This window comes from Agelaius tricolor, unplaced genomic scaffold (assembly GCF_023055355.1).
Source record: "Agelaius tricolor isolate 1412-34295 unplaced genomic scaffold, bAgeTri1.0.p SCAF_42, whole genome shotgun sequence".
NCBI classification, from domain to species: Eukaryota; Metazoa; Chordata; class Aves; order Passeriformes; family Icteridae; genus Agelaius; species Agelaius tricolor.
This window is the reverse complement of record NW_027269302.1, coordinates 558,456-583,537: the sequence shown is the minus strand read 5'-3', so window position 1 is coordinate 583,537 and position 25,082 is coordinate 558,456. Positions and strand designations below refer to the sequence as shown.

Sequence of the window (25,082 nt, the reverse complement as noted above, 5' to 3'; positions counted from 1 at the left end):
CAGCAGTTTGCATGCAGAATGTGGGCAGATGTAACTTGGAGGTCCTCCTGCTCACCCTTGGGTTCCCCTTGCAGAGCCTCAGCCCCTGCGTTCTGTCAGGGCCCCTGGGCAGGTGGGATATTCCCAGAGGAGAGGGGCCGGCTGTGTCCCCATTGCCCCTGTCCCTTATGTGCCTGTGCTCAGGAGGGCACAGAGAGGATGGGGACTCCTGCCTGCCCCGTGTCCTGTCCGCCTGCCAGGCCTGTCCCAGGGCAGCCGGGCTGTGATTGCTGTGCTGTGTGCCCCTGTCCCTGCTGTCCCTGCTGTCCCTGCTGTCATGGCCCACTGCAGGTTCCACACCTACACAGCCATGGTGGCTCCTGAGCTCTGCCAGGACCTGAGTGACAGTCTGAGTGGTGGCACTCCTGGTTTTCTTGCATTTGGCATCGCACAGAGCAGAGGCTGGATCACAGCACCAAAGGAGCAGCTGCTGCAGGGGAGGAAAGGAGCCTCTGCATGGCCAAGGGCTGCTGTGGTGCCCCTGTGTCAGGAATTCCCCACAGCTGACACCTGAGTCCAGCATGGACACTCACAGACACAGCGTTTGTTCAGGCATTGCCTTTATTGCATCTTGACAGGGACTGCAGCTGCCTGAGGGAAGTCACCCTCCCAAGACAGGAGGGCAGAGAGTGTAATTTAAATTAACCAATTGTGATTATAGGCATTCGTAGCAACAGTCTATGTACTGTATATATGAATATTAAACAAGACACAAAATAATTATTGGATCATGAAGATTAAGCAACATTTGCTGGTTTAGATAAAAAGAAAGTATACTTCAGGTTTGGTTAGCTGCAATAATTCTTGGTAATTTTGAAGAATTATAAGTTCTATGTAATCTCAAGAAAAGTGCCATTATTTATTACTACATAATATTAAAATATTTATGTTATCTTACAAGAGTATTAATCTACAGTATATTAATAAAAAGTTTTGAAAATGCTGCTAAAGACAACTATTTTTAAAGAAAACATTTTAAATATTTCAAAACTATTTAAATCATTGAATCAATCTCCAATCATTGGGCCCGATTCCTTCAGATGGTGCTTTCCTCCGAGCAGATGCAAAGGCTCTGTATGGGAAAGGGTTAAAATAGATGCAGTTACTACAGATCCCGTGAGGAGAGAGAGGGCAGAGGGGCAGGGTGTGTCAGGAGCCCGGAGCCTGTGCCCCGGCGCAGGGCTGTGCTGGGCAGCAAGCGCAGCTCTGTGCGCCGGCTGCTCACAAAGATGTGCGGCTCGCCTTGGCCAGCCCAGAGAGCATCTCCAGCAGGAAGCTTTTCTTCACACAGCCACTGCCTGTGCTCCTCCAAAAGCCTGCCCTGCCTACCTTCAGCATCCTGGTTGTATCCCTATTCATTCCAATCAGCCTGGCCATTTGCTTTTCTATTTCTTTCGTGGCCCGGCGCATTTGCTCCATGTCTTTGAATCTCTTCCTAAGGAGCTGCCTTCTCCGCTCGCTTTCCACCTTCCTCCTTCTGGCCTTTTCCTCAGCTCTCTGGGCCGCTGCTCTCTGCCTCGTGGCTGCCCTTCTGCGCCTGAGCCACCAGCCCAAAAGCAGGAGCAGCGGCTGAGCAATTTGCCAGAGCTGGTGCAGGTAGCGCAAGGCAGCCAGGAGCCAGGGTCCCCAGCCAGGCTCAGCTGGCTCTGGGGGGGCCGCTTTCATCTCCTCTGCACGGGGCTGCCCATCCCCGTGAAATCTGTCCACCACGGAAAGTGGGAACAGGAAGAGGAGCAGCACAAGCCCAGCCAGGACTGCTCTGTGCGCCATGGTCTGCAGGAGGAGAGAGACAAGGCTTTCACTGGGGCTGCCAAGGGAGCTTGTGGGGGCTGAAGTGAGGCCCGGAGGTGCAGGGATGTGAGGGCAGAAGCAGAGGGCCCCGGGCAGCTGGCAGGCAGCAGGGCCTGTGCCAGTGGGCCAGCAGCAGCAGCCCCGTGCCCCGGCCAAGGCGCCGGCCCCAGGGGCTGGCCCTGGGTGCAGGGGGACAATGCAGGCCCGGGTGTGGCGCTTGTGGCCCGGCCCTGGCCCGGCCCAGCCCCGCCACGGGCGCACTCACCGCTTGCCCAGGCTGTGCTGGGCCAGCGTTACCTGCGGGGGCCTTTTCCAGCTGCCCCCATTGTGACACGCTGCCCCTGGTGTCACAGGGGCCAGAGGCATCACAGCCGGGCCAGCCCCGCCCTTGGTGCCCAGCCCAGCTCAGGGGCTCCCAGTGGGCCCAGCAATGAAAGCCCCGGCAGGCAGCAAGTGCAGCCCCTCTGGGAGGGGATGGGCCCCAGGGGCTCCCTTCACAAAGCAGGCAGAAGTCCCCACTGATAAGGTTCCAAAGGGAAAAGATTATAATCAATAATGTTGAGTAGGATACATATTATCAACTATGAAAACACCTGAGGTGCTTTTCCTAATGGGACTTGTTCTTCTGTGAGTGGGGTTGGGTGATGGTTGCTCAGTTTTTCTTGCTTGACTATTCCCTGATCCAGTCCATCCAAGCCTTCTCTGAAACCTTCCCATTCTCAGACAGCAGAAATAAAGAACTGCAGTGAAACCACTTCTAGTCCCCTTCAGATCAAGAAGGTGCAGGGAGATGGTTCTGGCAGAGAATTTGAGCTGCTCTGGACAGAGTCGCACTGCTGTGTTAGCAGGGACTGGCTGCTTGTGTTTTCCTTTGGATGAACAGAATCTTCCTTGTGTCCCCAGTGAACACATGGAGCTCACACCAGCAGTGCCTCTTGCCTGTTCCCTGCCCAGCCAGACCTTCCAGCCCAGCTGAAATGCCCAGCGTGGCCTTTGAGCACAAAGGGATTGCAGAGCCAAAAGCATCTGTGTAGCCACCATGGTGTTCAGCGGCTGCTGCTCGGGGAAGGGCACTGAGAGGAGGCCACTGCTGCTCTTGTCAGAGCGCTGCTGTGCAGGGATGTCCCTCGCCCTGCTCAGTCCCACATCTGCCCATCTTTTGGCCTGCTCTGAGCTCAGGTGGATGCCATCTGCTCCCAGCAGACCCAGCTGCTCCACGGTAGATGCACAGGCATGGAATCCAAAACCTTGAGTATCCCCTGAGTAGCCAGGCATTCAGCTGTTCAGTTTGTCACGGCCCACAGCAGGGGTTAGAACAAGATGGTTTTTCAGATTCCTTGTGACCCAAACCATTCCAGGCTTCTAGGATTTCTCCATGACTGACTTTGGTCCCCTCAAAAGACCTCCTCTCTCCTCTCTTCCCTCCACCTGTGGAGAACGCATTCTGATGCTGCTGCTGCTGTTGGGACAGGTTAGTGGATACTCTTCCTGCCATCCCATGGGTGTAAGCATGACTCCTCTCTGAAGTCTTTGTCCCTGAATCACTGCCTTCAAAGAACAGTTATCTCCCCTCCTTCCTTTTCCATTCAGCACTTGAGCACACACAGCATTTCTCATCGTTTCCACAGAACAGTACAGGTGCCAGTTCCCATCTTGTGGAGCCCTCTGCCATAAATCAGCCTGACAGGTTTATTCTCTACGTAATGGGAAATGATGACAAATGCAGCTGCATAATCACGTTAGTAACTCACCATAATGACTGCTTCTGGGGTGATTTATGGGTTTCGTCACATGTGAGCTTTCAGAACTTTAGAGGTTACATTTTTCACACTTTTTTGTTGGAATCTCAGTTTATCAGACTTTACTGCAGCATTAATCACTTGCAGTACAACCCTGGACTTCACAAATGTATCACATCAGCATGAAAAAGGCAGAGAAAAGAAGAACTATTGTGAATTAATGAGCCGGGTAACACATGTCTCACAACAGCGATGAAACAACCTGTGTTCTTCTTCAAGCCACAACAGAAAGTCCCAAAGTCTGGTTATTTAATTTTTTTTTTTTTCACAAAACACAGGCAGCAGCAGAGAACTGAAACAACACAGCCAGGCTTGAAACCTGAAAGATCTGCAAGGCTGAGTCTATCCTAGTTAATGGTGAAATGATGTGTGAATCTGTCCTAGATGTTCAAATGAAGAAGATTGATTCACAGGTATAATATGGCTTCTAAGCAAAACACTGGGATTATATAGGAGAAATGCACGTGTCATGAAAAAACCAATAAATCAGAGAGACACTTCCAAGCTCTGCTGTGAAGGTCTGGGAAATGTTCAGAGTTAGCATCTGTGGAGTTTGGTGCAGGATAAACTGGAACAAAAGGCCATCATTACCCAAATTGATTTCGTTTGGGCTGGTTTGTTGGCTTTTTGGTTTGTTTTTTTGGGTTTGTTTTGTTTTTTTGGTTTGGTTTGGTTTGGTTTTTGTTTTTTTTTTTTTGTTTGTTTGTTTTATTGTCAGATAATGTTTTTTAATACTCCAAGAAATATGTTGAAAAGGTCAGCATGATCCATCAGACACAAGCAGGGGTCTGGGGTTGATGCAACATGTTCCTTGCACTGGAGGGTAGACAGAGGCAAGATCTGGTTTGGGGTCAATCACACCTGGATCAGGGAGGTGGCTGAAACCTGGGCTGGCCAAAGCCTTAGAATCACAAAATATCCTGGGCTGGAAAGGACCCCCAAGCATCACCAAGTCCAGCTCCTGGCCCTGCAGAGGACACCTCCCCAAGAATCCCACGCTGTGCCTTGGCATGTGCTGGTGGGCAGGAGCACACAGCTGGCCGTGGCTTTGGGTGCATGGGTAAGATGAGATGGTGAGGAGCATCCCTGCTCCCTGAGCTCCTGGAGAGCTGCAGACACTGATCACTGGTAAGGACAGCACCAGGGGCATGGCCTGGGGCTGGTGATCTGGTGTCTCCTTCCTGCTGCTGCTTTCTGCTACAGATAACAGCCTGGTGCCAAGGTCTTGTTGCTGAGCTGATAAACGGCTGGGGAGATTCCCTCCCTGCTCTTGTCTGCACGAGTTCTTATGCTCAGCACCAGGAAGGATTGGGCCAGAATGGAGGCATTTGGGGTCTCAGGGCTGAGGCTGAGACAGACAGCCAGGCAGAGCAGCTCCTCCTGGCTGATGCAAACATTAGCCCTGTGCTGGCCAGGCCAGTGATCCATAGCTATGGGTCCACAGTGATGGTGGTGCTGGGTATTCACTGGGAGAAGAGGAGGTGTAAAATGAAGCTTCTGAAGCTGCTTGGGATCCTGGAAGCTGCTCAGACCCCACTTGACCACAGTGGTTGTTTGGCCAGCTGAAGTGATGGAATTCATTGGGCTGTGCAGGGACAGTTTTCTGTGCAAACATGAAGGACTTTCAGGGGGGATGAAATACGGCCTCATTGTAGAAACAGCTGGGCTGAACACTCTTTATTCCAGCTATGAATCTTTGCTCTTAAGAGCAACAGATTCCACCTTTCATTAAACTGTTAGTTCCAGAGGGCCCAGGATCCGCCTGGCAAGTCAGCTCTGGCAGGAAGAAGGCGGCTGCCAGGGGGCTGCTTGTGGCCTCTGACAGCCCCATTGCTCAGGGCTTGCCAGCGCCCCAGCCCCTCAGGCCCTGCCCCAGCGCGGCCAAGCTGCCCGGCAGCAGCGCCGCAGCCCCACAGCAGCTCCAGAGCAGCCCCAGGCAGAGGCACCTGGGAGCCCTCAGCAAGGCAGCCAGCAGCAGACGGGCAGGAGGGCACGGATGGCGCTTCCTGCCTGGCACAGGGCTTGTGGCCATCTCCAGGCAGCGCTCTGGCAGGGATCCCCGCAGCTCCGGCCCCTGCCCAGCCGCTCTGTGGGCAGCACAAAGGCTTCAGCAGAACCACCAAAGGCCAAGGGCCTTCTGGCCATTTCCCCTTGCCCACTGCACGCCTGGGCAGCTGGCTGAGCACAAGCACCCTTTATCCCCTCTGCCCCTGGGCCCTGCGCACCCTGGGCAGCAAAAGAAAGATCCTGGCAGTCTGTGTATTAGACCACAGTCTATATTTACATGGTAAAGGGAAAAAAAAAAAAAAAAAAAAGAAAAGAACATTCTTGAAGTAAAAGAAAATTCCTCCTGACTCAGGTGGCCCCAGCAAAAAGAGCTTCTGGGATCAGCTCTCCACAGAGCTGCAGCAGGGCAGGCAGCCGAGCCGTGACACACGAGGCCGTCTCTTCCATGCCCTGCGCAGGTGATTTAGGAGCCACTGGAAGCTGGAGATGGGAGCCCGCTCTCCTGACTTGAGGATGCAGAGGGTTTGAATTGCCAGGCTTCCGACGGCGAGGCTGATGTCATTTGTTTTGTCTTCAAGGGGTGCAAGAGAGAGCAACAGAGCCAGGGTCAGAGCCGGATGTGCGGGGAGCCGAGGAGAGCCCCCTGCAAGGGCCATGCCAGGCGGCTCTTGCCATGGCCAGGAGGGAGCAGGGAGCAAGGCGATCAGGCCGAAGCTGCGGGCCACCAATGGCCCCCGTGGCCCTGAAAGCTCAGTGTGCTCTGGCCACGGGAGCAGAGCCCTCCGCAGCCGGGGCAGGGCTTGCAGCTCCCCCCCGGCAGCCCCCGCTGCCAGCCCGCTGCCCTCACTCACCAGCGCAGATCAGCTGCAGCTCTCGCTGCTGCCCCCTCAGGCGCCGCCCGGCCATGCCTGTGAACACAGAGCCTGTCACGGCGGCAGCGGCACAGCTCCCTGCCAGCGGCGCTGCCGGCGCTGTGGCCACACGGGCTGCTGGCCCGGCAGGGCTCAGCCCGGCCCTTGGCGCACGCTGCCGCCCCAGGGCACGGCTGCCAGAGGGCGGCAGCAGCAATGCCCAGCCCAGGCGGGGCTCCACGGCGCCGGGCCCGGCTGGCGCTGCCGGGGCAGCAGGCGGGGCCGGGGCCGAGCTGCGGCGGGCCGGGCCGGGGAGGGAGCGCGGGCTCGTGGCTCACCCATGAAGCTGATGGCCGCCTCTCGCAGGGGCTCCTGTGGGCTCTGCAGGTAGCGCAGGGCCCGGCGCAGGTGCTCAGCCGCTCGGCTCCTGTCCTCTGCCAGCTGCAGAGAGCGGCAGGAGGGAAGGCTTGGCGCGGGCTCAGCCCCTGGGCCGGGCGCTGCCTGCGCCCAGCCCCGGCCTCCCCTGCCCGTACAGCCCTGAGGCGCGGCCAGCAGCCGCCGGCCAAGGGCTCCCGAGGGCAGGGGGCAGCGGGCCGGCTGCTGCCCGGGGAGCCGCGGTGCCGCCCCGCAGCCCCGCCGGGCCGGGGCTCCACGGGCACCCAGCTCGGGCCCACGGGAGCCTGGGGAGGAGCCCGCGCGGCCTCTGGCTGCCGCAGCGGGCAGGGGCACAGCTGCCCGGCCCGCACACTGAGCGCCGCCCTCAGGGGCCTTCTCCAGCCTGAGGCTGGGCCTTGCAGGCCCTCCTTACCAGGCACTCGCTGAACTTCCACAGTTTCTGCTCCTTCACCAGCTTCTTGAGATCCCTCCTGTTCATCAACTTGACCGCACAAAGCAGCACTTCCCGAGAAGCCTGGAGAGCAGCAGGGACGCGGAGATGGCCCCACAGCCCAGGGCACGGCACCCGCGTCCCCGTGCCATGGCCTGCAGGAGGCTGCGATCCAGCAGGCGCAGGGCAGGAGGCAGCCGAGCCCCCTGCCAGGGGAACAGCAGCAGCCCACGAGTCCTCACCTCTGCCACACGCTGATTCTCATCATGGCAGTGGAAGAGGAGTGCAAGCAAGCTCTGTTGTACAGGGCTTTCCAAAGGGTTTTCTCTCTCTTCCAAATACTCCATCATGTCTCGGAAGAGTTTGATGGAGAGCAGCTGGACCTGGCTATTATCCTGTAGGAAAATAAAAAGAAAAACTAGCTCAGCGTTGGCTCCTCCAGGACCCCCTGGGCACAGGGCTGGAAATGCTCAGGGCACACAGTTTCCAGGCAGCAGCCGGCGGCTGTGGCTGGGGGCACAGAGCCTTACGTGGTCAAAGAGTGGCAGGAGCGCCTCAGCCAGCTGCAGGGCAATGGGGGTTGACATCAGAATATGTGATTTGTGCAGGAATAGAAAGCTGAGTGTGATGAGGGTCATCCCAGCGATCTCTGCATCATTGTCGCACAGTAGGTCCATGAGGCTTTGGGTCAGGCTCCACATTCTTTCGGCCTGTGCGGAACACAAGTCTGTGAAAGGCCATCCTGCTGCCGCAGGGCCCAGAGGCCAAAGGCCTGTCCCGAAGCACGTGGGCAGCTGAAGCGGGAGGCAGGAGAGCTGGGAGCAGCTGCCCCAGCGGCCCAAGCCCAGGCCAGGCCAAGTGACTGCGTTCCCAGCGCAGCTTCAGCCACCGCCCCCTTCTCACCATTGAGGGATCATCAATGAGCTCCAGCAGGGCCCTGAGCGCCAGGCGACGCCTCTCCCTGCACTCGCTCTGCAGGTACCTTGAAGAGACCTTCACAACACTGGCACCACATTCACTGGCATCCAGGCACTGGAGGAGCTGAAAGGCACAGGCCAGTGATGGGGGAGCCGGCCGGCAGGAGCCCGGAGCCGCACAGGGCTGGGCCCAGGCAGCAGCAGCAGCAGCAGCAGCAGCAGCAGCAGCAGCAGCAGCAGCAGCAGTAGCAGCACAGGGCGCGGGCAGCGTCCCAGGTGGCTGCGGCTCCCAGAGGGCAGAGAGCTGGGAGGCAGCTCAGCCAGGCAGCGCTGCACACCCGGCTCACCTCCACAAGGAACGCCAGGGCGGGCAGATCCCAGTGTGGCTCCTGTGTGCTGAGCAGCCAGAGGAGGTGGAGTGCAATACTGGAACCCAACCCAAGACAAGCATGGCGCATCTCCCTAGGAGGGCGAAAAAGGGACCAGGAACCTGAGCAAATCTCTCCAAGGACAGGCTGGCAGAGCCTGCTGGTCTTTCACCACCGTCCTGCAAGGGGACCTGGGCCCTTTAGGAGGTGTCTCCTCCTGTGCTCTCTCCCCTCCCAGCCTTTTCCAGTCTGCTTGGCCGACCCTCGGTGACAAGGCCCTGTGACCCAGGGCCACAGGGACTGTGTGGGACAGCCCGGGCACAGGGCACAAATGCCGGGAGCAATGGGGAGAAGGGGAGTCTCACCTGGCCAGCAGACCCACGGCATAGTGGCGGGTGTCAGCACAGAGCAGCGTGTCCCAGCCACGCTTGCGTTCCACTGACAGCACCACCTCCTTGTACTGCTTTCGGCAGAGCAGGGACTTCAGGGTCTGCACTGCAAACCTGTGTGCACAGCAAAGGCCAGGTCACCCTGGCAGCACTGGCTCCTTGGCAGGCCACGTGGCAGGGACAGGAGGACTGGCATGGAGCACCTGTTGGGGCTGGTGGCAAGGCCGTGCTCTTGCAGGCATTCCTTCCAGAAGGCATCGACCTCCTCTGGCATCTCTTCTGTGCTGAAGAACACTTGGAAGAGCAGATGCACAAATAGCTGGGGGAAATACGACGTCACTACACGTGGCACATGGGGCTCCTGGAGCATCTTCCACATCACCATGGTTGCCTGCAAGGGACAAAGGCCCCCGAGACAGCGCTCAGTGCCCAGGTGTCCCTGGGGCAGGGCCCGAGCAGGGCAGGGAGAGGCGCGCAGAGACCTTGGCAGGGGGAGCACGGGGCCTGGTGGGCCTGAGGCTGCCCCTGGGCCAGGTTTCAGGCCAGCGCCTGAGGCAGGGAGATGCAGTGGGGGAAGGAGGATGGAGAGCTGCTGGAGAGGCGGCCTTGGGGCCAGCAAAGGCCACTTGCAGAAACTCACAGCCAGGCCAAAGACACCCGATTTGTCCCCATCGGAGGTGCACGTGCTGTGCTTGGGCCAGCTGCCCAGCACATCCAGGAGGATCAGCAGCACTGGCTCTGCAGTCCTGGACGAGCACATGGTGGTCTTCCACATGGAGATGGCAGCTCTGAGGGGTTAGAGCTCTGTCTCAGGGGGGTCTCAGACACAGCACCGTGGCCTGGGCATCCCTAGGGGCCCGGGCTGACCGCCGGCTCTTCCTCTGCCCACTGGGCCTGGCCAGCAGCAGCCAGGCAGCCCAGCCCTGTGGGGACAGGCCCCTGAGGGACGGCAAGGGAGCAGGCAGCAGGCTCAGGGGCTGACGTTCCAGGGCTGGGAAAGGCAGCAGCCAGAGGGCCCTGGAACTCTCTGTTGCTCAGACACCTGGGCCAGGCGGTACAGGGTGATGGGCTGGGGAGGCCTGAGCCCTCTGGGCAGGTGGACCCCATACCTGTCACAGGACGGGGCCGCACACAGGAGCGTCACCACTGCCTCACCCGGGTGTGCTCTGGTGAGATTCAGCAGGGCCTTGTCCAGCCTGTGCTGGGCAGAATCATTGGCCAGGAGCCATCGGTGAATGGACCTCACCATGGCGGGCACCTAGAGAAGGCACGGGGAGACTTGGAAAGCTGCCAGAGGGAGCGATGTCCCCAGGGTCCCCAGAGAAGTGCTTCCCTTGCCAGCACACTGCCATGGCCTCAAAGGCTCCCAGGGACCAGCAGGCGTGGCTGGGGAAGCCACGGGACTCATGGGGGAATTGAAGCCTGGCCCCAGGCTGCTCACTTGTTCTGGCCTGGCAACACCCTTCTCCAGGAGCAAATCCAGCAGGGCGGCACTTGTCTCATGACTGAGGAGCTCTGAGTGAGCTCTGAGCCCAGCGCCCATGGTGCTGGTCTCTTCCTGCCCAATGCTCCAGATAAAGTCGCAGACGAGCTGTAGGAGAAGGGCAAGAGGCCGGGGATGTTGCATGGAGTGCTGCACACACGGTGCTGGGCTGAGCAGGGACAGCAGGCCCAGCCCAGGTGGGGGTGGCTGCAGGTACCTGCGCTGTTCTGCGGAAGCGGCCACGGCTGGATTCCTGCTCTTGTGTGCGCTCCAGGGCTGCATCTGGCAAAGAGCGATGGCACCCAGAGCTGAGGGGCTGCGGGAGAGGCCGGAGAACAGAGCCCAGCCCTGCGCTGCCCAGGCAGGGAGAGCCCCGGGATGCCCCAGGGGATGGAGCACGGCCACTGCGGGGTGTCTGCCCAGGCCCCTCTTCCTTCCTGTCCATGGGCATTTCCCCAGGGGATGGCATGGCATGGCATGGCATGGCATGGCATGGCATGGCATGGCATGGCATGGCATGGCATGGCGCCAATTGGCTGCAGGCTCCAGCCCTGCAGCCCAGCTCTGCCACTCACCCTCCTGTGGTGGATGGAACGGCACCACCTCTTCTGTCTCCTCTGCTGGGGCAGCTCCAGGGCCTTCTTCTTTCTCCTCCTCCTCCTCCACCCAGGCCAGCTTGGGCACTCTCGGGGCTCTCTGCTCCATGGCTGTGCCCGGAGCTACTTGCAGGAGAGATGCCTTGGGAAAGCTCCGGGGCACCAAGTCCCACGCTCTGCCCTTGAGGGCAGCTGCAGAATAGAAGCCTCAGGAAGGCCACGGGTCAGCGAGTCCTGTGCTCTGGCCTCGAGCTCAGCTGCAGGAACAGCGCCACGGAGAAGCTCCGGGTCAGACGGGAGCGAGTGCGCTGTGCGGGGGCTCCTCACGGCACCGCTCTGTCCCGTTGTGCCCCGTTGCGTGTTGCCAGCAGCCGGGCAAGCTTCTATTTCCCACGTGTCACAAAGGGGCCTTGGACACCGGCTTCCGTTCCGTGGCACGGTGCCCGTGCTGCAGCGTGCCACCCAGGGCCCTTGCACACACTGCCTTCTGCCCCGGGGCCGCCCCCGGCCCAGCCAAAGTGGCCCAGCTTGGAAGGAATCCCTGGCCCCAGGTGTCTGAGACAGCCCGCACAGGATCTTTAGCAAGGGCTCAGAGCATCAGCAAACGCTGCCCGGCTCTGCGGGCTCAGTCCTATCCCCATATCTTTCCCCAAGAGCATTTGAATTTCTAAATGAGAATCATTTGAAGGGAGGGGATTGACATTTTCCATTTCAGAGAAGGCTTCTGCCTTCCTTAGCAGACACCTCTCTTTTCAAAGCAAGACAATTGTTTATCATCTTGCAGATCCGCACTTGCTGGGCAGCCCTGTTTTACACCCAGGGCCTGGAGAACCATTCCCAGCAACTGGGAAAATCCTAGCTGCTCCATCCTCCCAGAGATGAGGTCTCCAAATTTCCCCCGAAAGTGGGTCCAGCTTTTAGAGGCCAAAAAGAGCAAGTCCCAGTGACTTGATGATAGTTTTAGCCCAGAAAGCCCTGCAGCTGATGGCACACTTGACAATCAGCAGGGGACACAGCTAGGCCAAAGGCCAGAGCTCTGCCGGGAGCCTTTCTCCTCAAATACCCTTCAAACAAACCTCCATGCAAGTCAGTTGGGAAAGTTTCTTCAAATGATCCATTTCTGGCACCACAGAACTGCACAGGGTTCTGTGAAACATTCTAAAGCAGCTGCTCTGGTGTCCAAGAGCCAGCACAAAGAGTCTTTGACACCTATTTGTAGCTAAATTGCACTTTGGGTGATTTGAAGGAGTTTGGAAGGAGCTAGAGAGCGGACCTCTGAGTTTTTCAGATGATGCCATTGCTTTTTCTTCTCTTCTCCATAGACAGGAAGGGTGAGTTGGGCTCCCATCTGCACCGCATGGCTCACAGGGCCTCAAGACTTGTAGTTACAAGAGCTTTGAAGGATTTCTTGGTCAAGAAGACACGGCCAACAAGGATATTTATGTTTTGGAGCCAATCCTTCAAGATTTCGTCTTACGGACTCATGCTCTCGGGGTCTCTGGCTGGTCAGAGTGAGCCCGAGATAAGTTCCAAAGTCTCTTTTCCCAGCCTGGTGCTCAAAGAAGGAGTCAGAGCTCTTCATTTCTGGCTCTCAAGGTTGTTTCTTGTATGTTATCTATAAAATTCTTTCTCCTGTCCTGCCAAGGTCTGCTCAGCAAGACATTCTATGGCATTCTGCCTGCCCCAGGGTGGTGTTATCTTTTTATCCTAAAAACTACCTGTACAATATTTACAATGACTTTCCAATACCTATCACCTATGTTAGACAGTGTGCTTCTACTCTAAACCAAACTGAAAGTGCCACCATCACAGCGGAAGATGGAGGCCAAGAAGAAGGAGAAAGGCTGGACATGCCCAGATTCCTCCATCTTGCCCCCTGAAGCCCCATTCTAGAAACCCCAACAATCTATATTTCACCCTGTGATAAATTCACTATCATTCTACTTAAACTTTCATGGCTCGCAATTCTTCATGTAAGGTTGTTTTGTCCAAGGGCTAAATCAAAGGCACAGGGGTCTTGGGCTCTGTGCCAGGGTCTCTGAGCCCCCTGGGCAGGGGCTCGAGTCCTCCAGGGCAGCCAGGGGAATTTCCTGGGTTCTGACAAGTAGCCCTGTTGTAGTCCCTGCGTACAAGAGTTTACTTGATCCCTTTGATGCCAGAGAGCACCAAGAACTTGAACCTTGCTGGAGTCCAACCCTGCCTGCCTATCATGGAGAAGAGGGAAAAGATGAAGAACCTGGGAGGTGGTTGAGCCAAATTGGCATTTTCCCATTTCTGATTTCCTCCCAGCTTTTGCAGCAGGGCAACAACCCCATCACTGCAAAGCACTTCCTTTTGCAAGGCACACACTGACCTTGGTGGAAGCTCAGGGCTCTTGAAGGGGCTGCTGCAGTTGGCAACAGGAACTGTTGTTGAATTTTTCACGTTGCTTAACCCCCCCTGCCAAATGCCGTCAAGCGGTTGAGGAAGGACAAAAAAGATTACCCTGGAGGAAGGGAGGCCAAGAGCTTGGAAAAGGAGGAAAGAAACGCTCCAATGATGACAATGACAAAAAACCCCAATTTATTTTTGACAGCAAATGAACACCGGCCGCCCTCCAGCCCTCCCAGCCTGGCAGGCCGAGCGGTGCCGTTCCCATGGCATGAGGTGCTGGCAGCCTGCGGAGAGAAACCAGAGAGCCACGGTCAGTGGCAGCAGGCTCCTGTCCCCCTGTCCCGCCAGGGCCTGTGCCCGGGCCAGGCTGCTGGCTCTGCTCAGAGCCCAAACCTCCCGACCCATTCTCTGTTTTTAGAGAAGGGCAGCGGGGCAGGCCACATTCCACCTCCTCTGCTTAATCCCGGCACAGCAACCTCCTCAGCAGCTGCAAGAGCGGGATGCCCGTGTGCCCGCTGCCGCCTGCCCGGAGCCCTTCTGCCAGCCGAGCTGTGGAGCCGGGTGCCCACCTCTGCAGAGCTGCTGCCAGGAGAGGAGCCGATCCCAAACCAGGTCCTCGTCCTTCTGGAAGGGGCTGTCCCTGCAGACCGTGGCCCCTGGGGCAGCGCTGGCACTGGACGCGCTCCACGGACGCTGCAGGCGCTTCCCCGTCCGGTCCGGGCACCAGGTGTAATCCTCCTGGGAAAAACAAAGAACAATTGCACGAAAGTCAATTCAAAACAAGACCTGGAAACAAGAAAAAGCACAAAGCCTGTCACCGTTTCATGGGCCTGAGGAGGGTCTGACCACTCCCTGTGAGAATTAAACCTGTCCACGGGCAGGGAAAATCCGCACCTCTCCCGCCCATAAACGCACCCCTTCCTCAAGGGCCTGCAGAGCAGACCAGCTGGGGCACGGCTTGGGAACCCGTCCCCCTCTGCCGCCCCCATCCACATGGATGGATGCTTTTGTCAGGCTGGCTGCCCCCGCCTCAGCCCGTGCCAGGCTGGCTGGCAGAAGCTGTCAGCAAGGCCAGGAGCCGGCTCCCCTTCCACAACATCCGTCCCCTGTCCTGCCAAAAAGCAGCTCGGCGGCCGGAGGGAAAATTAATATTCCCCAGCGCCGCCGAGCGGGGAACCTCCGGCGCGTGGCCAGGCCGAGCCCTGCCGTGCCTGGGAGCACCAGCATCCCCCCGCCCCTGCGCCGGCTGGGGACTCATCTTGATTCCATCGGGGCGCAGAGCGTGTCCTCCAGGCAGGGGCCGCGGCCAAAGCCAATCGGCTCTGCCCCGCCAGCGGCCAGCTCCAGGATGGTGTTCCCAGCTCCACGTCGTGCTCCAGAAGAACGCGCCAGCTGTGCCCCGGCTTGCGGGGACATCACGATGCCATTGAGCTGCAGGAGGATGTTTCCCCTGTCCCAGTCCGTGGCACCTTCACCACACTGCCACCACTTCTCCAATGGGACGGGCAGCACGGAGCCGCTCCCTCCACAGCTCGCGGGGACCAGCGGAAGCAGCATCTCCTCGGCTGCGCTCTCTCCTCTGCGCCGCGGCCGCAGGGAAACACTCCGGGGTTTTCTTCCAGCGCCACGAGACGCGTGCCGCTGCTGCTTGCTGGGCTCCTGGATCCTCCTGTGCACAGGGAGGCATCTCTGCTGTCTCCTGGGCCAGGCAGGGCTCCTGCAGCCAAGAATGCTCAAAAAGGTCCTCAAGGGCTGGCCTGTCTGTGGGATCCATGCATAAACACCACCTGATGAGGTGCTGGCACTCTGTGGAGAGAAACCAGAAACCGCCGCTCAGCGGGACAAGGCTCCTGTCCATGCTCTCCCACATTCCACAGCGCCCAGGCCACACCCGGAGTGCTCAGAGCTGCAGCCAAAAGCTTCCTATCAATCCTCTTTTGCGGAGGACACCAGCACAGAGGCACAGGTGCCACCTCCTCCAGCTAAGCCCAGGAGATGCACCTCCTCACCAGCTGCAAGAGCAGGACGCTTATGTGCCAGCCGCCCCTCCCAACCCCGTTCTTCCCCTCGTGCCTTGAAGGCTCATCCCCACCTTGAGACACCCGGGGCAGGAAGAAGAGCTGGCCCCGGACGATGTCCTCTCGTTGGTGTGGAAAGGAAGGTGCCCTCAGAGCAGCTCATAGAGCAGGATGCCCAGGGACCAGATGGTGGCTGACTGGCCATGGTAGCAGCCAAAGAGGATCCACTCTGGTGGGCTGTACTCCGGCGTTCCTATGGGACACGGGCGCAGCTCATCAGGCCCATGCTGCTCCCTCCCTCCCAGCCAGCTCCCGTTCCACAACAGCCAGCCCCTGCCCTGCCAAAAAGCAACTTGGCTGCAGCTGGCTGAAGAAGGATTCCCCCTCCTTCCTTGCCTCCTTCCTTCCCTCCCTCTTCCCCCTATGCCAGCCAAGGGAGGAACTTCTGCTGCCCAGCTGGGCCCCGGCTTTGGGCTCACCTGACATCCGGGTGTAGAACGTGTCCTGGAGGATCGTGCCGCAGCCGAAGTCGATGAACTTCGCCTCACCCGTGGCCAGGTCGACGAGGACGTTCTCGGCCTTGATGTGGGGGTGCAGGACGCCGCGGCTGCTGCAGTGCCCCATGGCCTCCAGCACCTGGCGGAACAGCCCCCGCCCCACGGGCTCCGTCAGGAACCGCCGCTCGTGCAGGAAGTACCAGAGGTGCTGACAGCGCTGCGGACGCTCCATGATCAGCGCGAAGCCCTCGGGCACCTCGAACCAGTCCAGGAGCCGCACGACGCCGCGGAAGCCAGGCCGCGACACCATCCACAGCAGCGCCAGCTCCAGGGCCACAAGGGCGCCCTTGCACTGCGGGGGGACCGCGATGCCGTCAGCGGGGCCGATGCTGCGCCGCGCCTCGGGCAGCCCCTGCCCGGCCCCGCCGCGGCTCGCCATGGCCCGGCCCGGGGCGCTGCGCGGCCCCCGCTCACTCCACGCTCGCTGCCCTCGCAGCGTTCCGGCTGCCGCCCTGCCGGGCCTCGCCACAGCCCCGTCCTGCTCGCCCCGCCGGCTCCTCCCGCTGGCCCCGCTCACTCCCCAGCCGCGCCCACTCCGAGATGCGCTCCCGGGACACTCGCTTGATGGCCGCCTGCGAGCCAAGGCCAGAGGCGGGCTGAGCTTGTCGCTCGCCGCCCGCCGCCACCCTCCGAGCCGGCCCCGTCTCTTCCCGGGGCGCCATCGGCGAGGCGGGGACCGGAGTAAACGCTGCCGCAGCCGCCGCTGCCCAGCAGCGGGCCCTGCCGCTAGAGCTGCTCTAGGGGAGGCCTCTCCGCCCGTGCGGGCGGCACCGCGCTGCCGCTCTTCTGCCCGGGGCACCCGCCCGCCCGGCGTGCTGCTGCTTGCCGAGCCGCCCCGGGCTGCAGCGGCTCGGGGCCGGCGGCCGAGCTGGCGAGCGGCGGAGCTCGGAGCGGGGCAGCTGCCGGCCACGCTGTCGGCCACGGGGCGGAAGCCGGGCAGCAGCGGGGCGGCCGCGGGCGGAACCGCGGCAGGGGCTTCGTTCGGGGCCGGGGCCTCGGCCGGGGCTGGGCCAGAGCCCGCGCCAGGCGCAGCCAAAAGCCCGCGCTGCTCCGCCAGCACCAGAGCGAGCGGCTCTTCCAGCGGCGCCACAGCCAGGACGGAGAGAGTCCGGCCGAGGCGGAACCACGGCGGGCCGGGCAGGGGCGGGCACGGGGCGGCCCCGCCGAGGGGCGCCTTGCGGGACGCGGCATCAGCCAGGCTGGGAGAGGCGGAACACGGACGGCACGGGACAGAACGAGAGTAGCGTGAGTGTGAGAGGGAGAAGGGGATGTCGAGCGAGTGGGAAGTCGAGCAGAAAACCGATCGAGAGAAGCGCTGCTGCTGCTGCTGCTGTGGAGCCGCCGGAGCTCGCGGCCGTTCCTCCGTTGCCCCCGCGAACCCAACGGAGGAGCCGCCGCGCGCCCCAAGGAACGAAAGAGAGAAACAAACAGATCACACCCCAAAGTCATTCCTATTAGAGAAGTAACCAAAGAAAACAACGTAGCAATAACGAAGACTGTTGGCTTCTGGCTTCTTTCTTCTTTGCATGAGACCAAGCATTTCATGGGGAACAATTGCCTCTTCTGACAATTTTGCCAGAGTGGACTGGAGCAGAGCATTTACTTTTCAAATAGAAAAGGAAAATCGTGTCAGTAATGTCATCTCTTTTCATCCTCTGTTGACACAGTTGCAGGCTGCCAAAAGACATGGTCTGCAGTGTGGAACTTGGGGCCAAGTTTCTTTTTCTGCCAGAGGATGAGGAGGGGAAGTATCCCAGAATCATGGAGTCGTGGCATGGTTTGGCTTGGAAGGGATCTGGAAAATCCCATGGCTGCAACCCCCCTGCTGTGGCTGGGGACCCCTTGCACTGGACCGGCTTGTCTAGAGCTCCATGCAGCCTGGCCTTGAACACTGTCAGGGACGGGACATGCCCACCTTCTCTGGGCAACCTGTTCCAGGAGAGCCTTTTTTCTGAATCCCTTACCTAAACCTAATCTCTCTCCATTTGGATCCATTCTCCCTTGTCCTGTCCTTGCCTGCCCTCGTACAAAGTCCCTGTCCAGCTTTCTTGTGTGTTGCCCTCAGGTACTGGAAGGCCACAGCTGGATCAAGGCTGGGTCTCTTTCCCAGGCTGAAGAAGCCGAGCTGTGTCAGCCTTTCCTTGCAGGAGAGGAGCTGCAGCCCCGGCACCATCTGGGTGTCCCTGCTGGGCCCCTGCTGCAGCGTGTCCACGTCCTTGCCGTCCGTGCCGGGGAGCCCGGCAGAGGCGGAGGCAGCGCTGCAGGTGCAGGGTCAGCGGCGGGGAGGAGACCCGGCCCTGGCAGCGGCTCCGGGAGCAGCGATCGGCGCTGGGCCGCCCGCACTGCAGAGAGCCGGGGCCCTTGTGCCTGCCCTTGTGCCCAGGGCGCCTTTCCCCGCCGCCCGCCCGCCCGCCCGCTCGGGGGAAATGCCCCCTGTGCCGCCCCTCAGGGCCGCCCCTCGCCGCTGCCCCGGGCGCTCCCGGCGCCGCCTGGAGGGGCCCAGGCCTCGGCCTCACCCTGCTCAGCCCGAGGCCTGGAAAAGCAGATTCAAACACCCACCCAGAAAGTGCCCCAGGATGCCAAGGTCAATCTTTTGTCACCAGCACGGCTTTGCTATCAGAGTCTGGACGGGAGTAGAAAATCACCAGGGGAAAAGAGCATGAACAAGTTCTGCCTTGGCACTACCTCTAGCTGTGGGGTACCAGTTGTTGGTTTCACTGGCTCTGGATTGAAGGCACTTGAGACAGTAATTCATGTTCAGACTCAAGTGTTTATTATTTCTTATCGGTAAAACAGCCTCATTACTGGGAGTTCAGCAGCTTTTCATTAGAAGGCACAAAATGGCCAACAATCTCTTGTTCCAAGGTCTTTTAAGACTAAACTATCCAATTAGGAACTGACACCTAGATTATTTTCCCTTTTAACCTAATAACTGATCCCAAAGAGCCTGCAATGTGGAATTTCTGCCCAATTACAAAAAGCCACCCAAACCCATGAAGAAGAAGGAAGAAGCATGAAGAAAAAACCCAGGACGAAATACTGTGCCCTCCATTTTGCTTCCATCCACAACATACTAAAAATCCCAAAACCTCAATTTCTCAGAGTCAGAGTGAACCAAAGCCCAAAAACTGGAGGTGATAAGAATGGACTAAAACCACAACCAAGGAATCAGCATCGCCCTGAAATACCTTTCCCCTTACATCAGCCTGGTGCATATTCATAGAGCCTCATGCATATCCATCAACTACTTTACATATTCCAGGAATGATTTTACATGGCCCCTCCCTGGGTCTGCCTTTTCAGAGCATGTGTGTTTCTTGGCTGTGGTTTTGGCTCCTTCTCTTTATCACCTCCAGGTTTTGGGCCTTGGTGCACTCTGCCTTCAGACGGGGAGTGCTGAGAGTTGGCAGATCTGTACAGGTGTCCTCATCCAGTGTGCATTGGATGTTATCCCATCCAAGCTGGCAGTTTAACACAAGCAGCTATTTCACTGATTAATAACAGAAATAAAAACTACATAACAAAGTTACTTTCAGAAACAGTCCCAGTCCATATTTGATCCCAGTCCAGTTGATCTCAGTCTGTGTGGTCCTGATCCATATGGTCCCAGCCTGTGCAGCCCCAATCCAAAGGATCCAAGCCCATATTTGATCCCAGTCCAGGTGATCCTAGCCCATCTTTGATCCCAGTCTGTGGGGTCCTGCACACACTCCCAGGGTCTGGAATTCCAGTTCCCAGCCAGGAAAAAATGTTCCTGCCCTTGAACTTCCTTCCTATCCCCTCAACAAATTGCAATAAAATTATAAACAAAGAAATAATAATTGAAATTAAATAAATTATAATTAAAAAAATCTCAACTCTTCTTTACAATACTCCAACTATGATTTAACTCAAACCAAAAATAACTATTACTATAATATTACCAATGCATATAAATAAACAAATTATATATCAAGAAATCCCTTTTGAAAATTTTAACTCGATGACCAATGTACTTTAGATAAAAATATCTAAAGAAACTAACAAGCAATCTAACACCTCTTAGTTAAACAATTCATATTACAAATATACTAAACACAAAACCAAACACCACTATAATTTCTCAGACATTTCAACCAAACAATTAAACTTTAATAACATCCTTAAGTACTCTTGAAAAATTAAAATTATTTTTAAAGAATTAATTGTGTGTGGGTGGTTTTATTTCAATATTGGTTTTTGGATTGTTTGGGTTAGATGAATTAAAAAATGGGATTTTTATAGGAATTGAATCAGCTGAGAAGGTGGCACTCTGCAAACAGAATTGACTGAAAATAAATGGGACAGAAATCAGTAACTCTGAAAGTTTTATTTGCTATCAAATACAACCCACACACCCAGCCCCACACAATCCCAATCCCATTGCTCCAAATTGGGATCCCACTTCTCCCAATCTCCTTCCAACCCCATCTCACCCTGGTGGCTGTGGAATGGATTGAGTTTGGCATGGGATTGAGTTTTTTTGAGGAGGGAACAAGGAATTTAAGGTAGGATTGAGCCTTTTTGGGTTAACATTCAGTTATTTTCAATGGAATTTGAGTGGTTTTGAGGTGACTGTTCCATCCCTCCGGACTTTTGGAGGACAGAGAGATTGAGAAGAGAAAAAAATTCAGGCCAAACCAAAAGAGAAGCAGCCAGGAGTGTTCCCAACATGGATCACAGGGAATGTGAGTGACCAGGGCTGTGCCCAAAGTGCCTCCTCCAGTGGGGGATGGAGCTGGAGCAGCGCACGAAGCTCTTCCCGCACTCGGGGCACTCGCAGGGCTTCCCTTACCGGTGCCTCCGTTGGTGTCGGGTCAAGTTAGAGCTGCTGGAGAAGCTCTTCCCACACTGGGGACACTCGTAGGGCCTCTCCCCGGTGTGGATGCGCCGGTGGGTGACGAGGTGGGAGATGAGCTTGAATCCCTTCCCGCAGTCATGACAGCGGAAGGGCCTCTCCTCTGTGTGAATCCGATAGTGCATGAGGAGACTGGAGCTGGTCTGAAACCTCTTCCTGCATTTATCACACTCGTAGGGCCTCTCCCCAGTGTGGATGCGCCGGTGCCTGACGAGGTTGCAGTTGTGCTTGAATCCCTTCCCACAGTCGGGGCATTGGAAGGGCCTCTCCTCTGTGTGACTCTGATAGTGTAGGAGAAGATGGGACCTGGTCTGAAACCTCTTCCCACACTTGGAGCACTCATAGGGCCTCTCCCCAGTGTGGGTGCTCTGGTGCCTGATCAGGCTGGAGCTCTGGCTGAAGCTCTTCCCACACTCCCCACACTCGTAGGGCCTCTCCCCAGTGTGGGTCCTCTGGTGGCTGATCAGGTGGGAGCTCTGGCTGAAGCTCTTCCCACACTCCCCACACTCGTAGGGCCGTTCCCCAGTGTGGATCCTCTGGTGCACGATCACCTCGGAGTTCCACCTGAAGCTCTTCCCACACTCCACGCACGTGTGGGGCTTCTCCCCATCATGGAGCTGCTCATGGAGCACCAGCTCCGAGCTCTGGCTCCATCTCCGGCCGCCTTCCCGGCCCAGGCTGGCTCTTTCCCCCTCAGATCCCCGCCATCTGCGTTTGCAGCCCCTCCTCGTGCGGCATCTCCGGGCCTTTTCCTCCCCGTTGGCTTCCTGCGCCGTGGAGCCGCTCAAAACGGCCTCTGCCACCAGGTTCTGCCGCGGGCATTTGTCCTCCCTGCTCTCCATGCTCAGCTCCTGCTCTGGGCGAGGAAGGACAAGGACAGCATGGGATTTGCCTCCGTGCCACAGGCAAGGGCAACGAGATCCCCCCAGGCCGTCTCTGGGGACGCACTGCCCCCTCTTGGCTCTCCCCATTTCGGGATGCCGGGGCTGTTTGGGCTCCCGGGCTCCCTTCTCCCCTCATTCTCTGCTCTGGGCTGCAGCGGCTCCAAGGAGTCCCCCCTGCCCCTCTCCAGGCTCTTGAGGCTCCCGCCAATGGCGGCGCTCCCCCCTCTCTGGCCTCCCCACTTTGGCCTCCTGGGGGACACAGGGCTCTGCTCCTCCAGGCTGCCTCTGCCGGCAGCCGCCACCGCCACCCCCCGATGTCCCCCCGTGGGGCCTTTTCCGCTCAGCCTTGGACTTCTTCATTCTCCAAACATCCCCCCAAAAACCCAACCCAGGGACCCCCCGGGATATCCGGGCCGGGCTCCCCCTCCCCGCTCACCTGCGCCATGGGGGGGGGCGATGATCCCACAGGTGGGGGCTGCGAATTCAGGCAGGGATCGAGACCGCGTGGCTCCCGCAGCTCAGCCTTGATCCGCCCTGGTCCCTCCTCTTCCTCTTCCTCCCGCTCCTCCTCTGTCCTATCTCCACCTCCCTCTCCTCCTCCCCCCTAACCCCGCCTCCTTCCCTGCTCTTTCTCCTCCCGCTCCTCCTCTTCTATCCCCCCCTCCTCCTCCTCCCCTGTCTTATCCCCACCCCCATCTCCTTTTCCATCCTGCCCCTTCCACTCCTTCTCCCCCTCCTCCCCCCTTACCCCGCCTCCTCCTCGCCCTCCATCCCTGCCCTTCCCTCCCTCCTCCTCCTCCCCCAGCAGCAGCCACACCCTCGGTGCCCCGTTCCCGCAGCCCTCGCAGCCCGCGGCAGCAGCGGCCATGGAGCCGGGCCAGGTCGGCACGGGCAGCGCGGGGCTCTCGGCTGCTCCCAGCCGCTGCGGGCGGGGGAACCCGGCCCGGGCCAAAGGAGAGGCAAACTGGGCAAACTGGGGGCAGATCACAAAGCTAAGGATGCAGCAGAAAATGGAGCTGAAAGAGTTATGTTAATATTAACTCCAAACGAGGAAAAACTGGAAATTCCAAAGTTTAGGGAAGCCGAGAAAAAAGAATTAAACAAGATAGGAAATGAACAAGATAAATCAGGGAAATAGAAACTTCTACATGACTTAATAAAATGTGCTTGCTAGGAAAATATTAGAAGACGTGCATCAGAAACCCCACTGGCATACTCAAGTTTTGTGTGATCATTTTTTAAGGAATTTTGGGTGCACTGGGATTTTTGGTGTAGCAAAGCAAGTCACTGAAAGATGCTTAATTTGCCAAAGGATAAATAAAAAGGTGATGAGAAAAACAACATTAGGAGGTCATGAGTTAGCTCGTCGACCACTTCAAAATATCCAAGCAGACGTTTAGATTTGTTAGGTTCTGGATTTATTTGGAAAAAAACCCATTTAATCTAGAAGAAAGAGAATATGCCATATGTTAGACAGGAGATTTTAGGAGAATAAAAATCTTTGAAGTATCAGAAACACCCGAGGAATAAACCAAGAAAATAAAAAGGGAAAATGAAAGGGAGGGGAACAAGAGGAAAAGTCAGAAAGAGAGTGGGATCCTCTGCAGCTCTTGCCCCCTCCGTTGGCGGCCGAGGCGCCTGTCCCGGGTCCCGGCTCGCTGCCCGCCTCAGCTCCGCCTGCCCCGGTTTCCATCCCAGGTGCGGGCTCACTGCCCAGGGCAGCTCCACCTGCCCCGGCGCTGGCGGTGAATTTGTGTGCCCTGGCCCCACTGCCCGGCCCGCGGCCGCTCTGCCGGCCATGCTGGGGAAGATGGGGTTGCTCTGTCCTGCCGCGTGGGCCGAGGTCACCGCGCCGACCGCACCGAGGGCGGGTCCCTGCCATCCCATCCCCGGCTGCCCTGCCCGTGCCAGCTGCGCTGGGCAGCGCCGCCGCTGCTGCCGGGGTCTCCCACCTGCCTTTTCTCTGCCGGGAGCTGCCGGATCAGCCGCCATAAGCCATGTGGGGGCTGCCCACGCTCCGGCTCAGCCTCCACGGGAAGATCCCCCTCTGGCGATTCCGGCAGCACACCCTGCCCACACTCCCACCGAGCCTCGGCGGGATATCCTCCCCTGACCCCTCCTGCTCTGAGTTACGTCCCCTTGGTAACCACAGCTCCTGCTGTTCATGGAAAATCCCTCTCTCTACAGGAAGCACCTTATCGAAACACTAGGAGCTCAGTTAAAAGGCAGCCCTCTCCAAATTCTTTCCCAAAACACGGGAGAAAGGCTACAGAAGCTAAAAAAGTGAAAGAGTTAGATGAAGGGATTGCTCTATTGCCGTTAAGAGAGGTTCCCAAGGCAGGGATGCGCTGCCCCGCCCCGCGGGAGCCACCGGCGCCCCTGCCGGCCGTGCCCGGAACTGCACCCAAGGGGAAAGCGCCGCAGCCGAAAGGCCGGGACCGGCTCCGGGCTCTGTTTGTTGTCACTGCCGGAGCTGTTGATACACACCACTATCATTATATTATACACACTAGTAAAGAACCGTTATTCCTAATCCCATGTCTTTGCCTGAGAGCCCCTTGATTTCACTATCCTAAAAATTAAGAGGGAGGGGGTTTGCATTCTCCATTCCAAGAGAGGCTTTTTCTGCCTTCCCAAGCAGACACCTGTCTTGTAAAGCAAGACAAGCACCCACAGGCACTGAGGGGGGCTGCAGGAGGGGCAGAAGAAGGCCCTGCAGCACTTGGGCACAAAGGCCCAGCAGGTGAATGCAAGAAGGGAGCAGCAAAAGGCCAAGCTGAAGGCAAAGGCCAGGGCAGAGCTCCTACAGCCCCTGAGGGATCAGCCCCAGGGCCCAAGGGGGCCCCAGCACCCAGGGCACGGCTCGGCCACAAGCACCCGGCAGAGGCATTGCCCTCCTCGGCAGGGCACAGCCCACCCAAACAGCCCCTGGCAAGGAATCAGGGCTCCGCCTGCAGGGCACAAGGACACTGCAAGCAGAGACAGCAGCACCCTCAGGACCAGCAAGTCCAGCCCGTGATGGACATGGATTGGCAGGGCTGACACAGCTCCCATCACACCAGGGACCCTCCACACTGGAGCCCTTGAGAACATTCAGGTGGGTCTGCATTGAGAGGAGGCATTTTCTGATGGACACAGGGGCCTCTCAATCTGCTCTGAATCTTAGACCTAAAGGGGAAAATAGTAAAGGAATATTTTAATTTTTAAGGGAATGAGTGGGAAAGATGAGCAGGTATGATTTGTTCAACCACTATTAGAAGCTGTGGCGGATAGGTTTGAAATAAATGAATTTCTTTTTCTTCCTCCTG

At 58.0% G+C, this 25,082-nt stretch overlaps 2 protein-coding genes across 4 annotated transcripts in view; one reads left to right on the top strand and one right to left on the bottom strand.

The window, feature by feature from the left end:
- Window positions 1-22,351, bottom strand: part of LOC139603901 (zinc finger protein 154-like) — a 488,962-nt gene extending 466,611 nt beyond the window's left edge. For both annotated transcript variants that reach the window (XR_011683842.1, XR_011683844.1), the window contains exon 1: window positions 22,211-22,351. The gene's annotated coding sequence lies outside the window, so the exon portion shown is untranslated. The remainder of the gene's footprint in view (window positions 1-22,210) is intronic.
- The window catches only part of LOC139603907 (zinc finger protein 436-like), a 623,778-nt gene that overhangs the window by 98,395 nt on the left and 500,301 nt on the right, over window positions 1-25,082 (top strand). The window lies entirely within an intron of this gene.